Here is a 1,179-nt window from a genome sequence, read left to right on the forward strand (position 1 = left end):
TAAAAAAAAATGGTGGAGACACTCACCGAGCTGCAGGCTCCTCCATCTGTCTCAATCACACACATGTGAGCAAATACTCACCAGCAGTCCAGCAGGAGCAGGTGAAAGGTGTCCTCTCTTAACTTTGCTCCTCCTGCAGCCTAAAAATGTTATTTTGAATCGTTCACACACACACACTTTTTAGCCAGACTTCCCCTCAAATTGCACCTCAGAAGTTTTGCACGCTGCAGAGAAGCTTCACGCCCCTCCCAAATCAATTTCTTTCTTTTATTTGCTTCTGTTTTTGGAGACGTGTGTGTGTGTGTGTGTGTCATGCTTTTGCGCATAAATGTGATGCCTAAACTCGGCTTGCTCATATCTGCCTGCACTGCACGGGGGCGGGTGTAAATCCTCATCTTCCTGTATATCCATTAGTAATGCAACACTCTAAAAATAAAGTGCGCCCCGGCGTATCAGTGCCCATGAACATGTTGCCTGTGTAATCACATTTTATATACTTCTTTTTTATCTGTTGCAGGGGGGGTTGGGTGGGGTGGAGGGATCGCGCACGGGTGTGCAGATGGCACGATAGGCCGGCTGGGAGGAAAGCGGGGTTTTCACCGAAAAGTATCACGGGTTAGACTGTTAAAGGTCAGATAAGTCCGTTTTTTAACCCTAAATCTCCTTCTTCCACGTCTCTGCTGCACTGACACAAATCAGCCTGCTTAGAATAAAACTGCATAAGTTATCAGCTCCTTGGAAAGCAACACAGAGAGGGGAGACTTCTATCACTTAATGAAAAATAGCTTCCCTTTTGGACAGAACTTCATAGGGCCGCAATCAAGCCCCGGCCCCCACTTCTTGACGTGCAATCGAGGCAAATCAAGTCAGCATCTATTAATAATATTTCCCTGGCTCCTTTCATTCCCGCGCATGTCCTACCACTGTCAGCGCTGTGATGGAGCGCTGCCTTTATCTGCAGCCCGGCCTGCTCTGTCACAGTGATAAACAATTCTAACAAGAATCAGAATAAAGATCTCCCCAGTAGACTTTAACAGATAGAGGAGCCCCTTTTTTTTCTCATTTTCTAGACGGCAAAATTTAATCTACCCCCCCTCCTTCAATACACACATCCAAAGCCTGCCTCCTTCTGTCTGCTTCCATGCCACCCTGCTCATCTTCCTTTTTTCTTGCTTCCCT

This window comes from Oryzias melastigma, linkage group LG22, assembly GCF_002922805.2.
Source record: "Oryzias melastigma strain HK-1 linkage group LG22, ASM292280v2, whole genome shotgun sequence".
Classification (NCBI taxonomy): domain Eukaryota; kingdom Metazoa; phylum Chordata; class Actinopteri; order Beloniformes; family Adrianichthyidae; genus Oryzias; species Oryzias melastigma.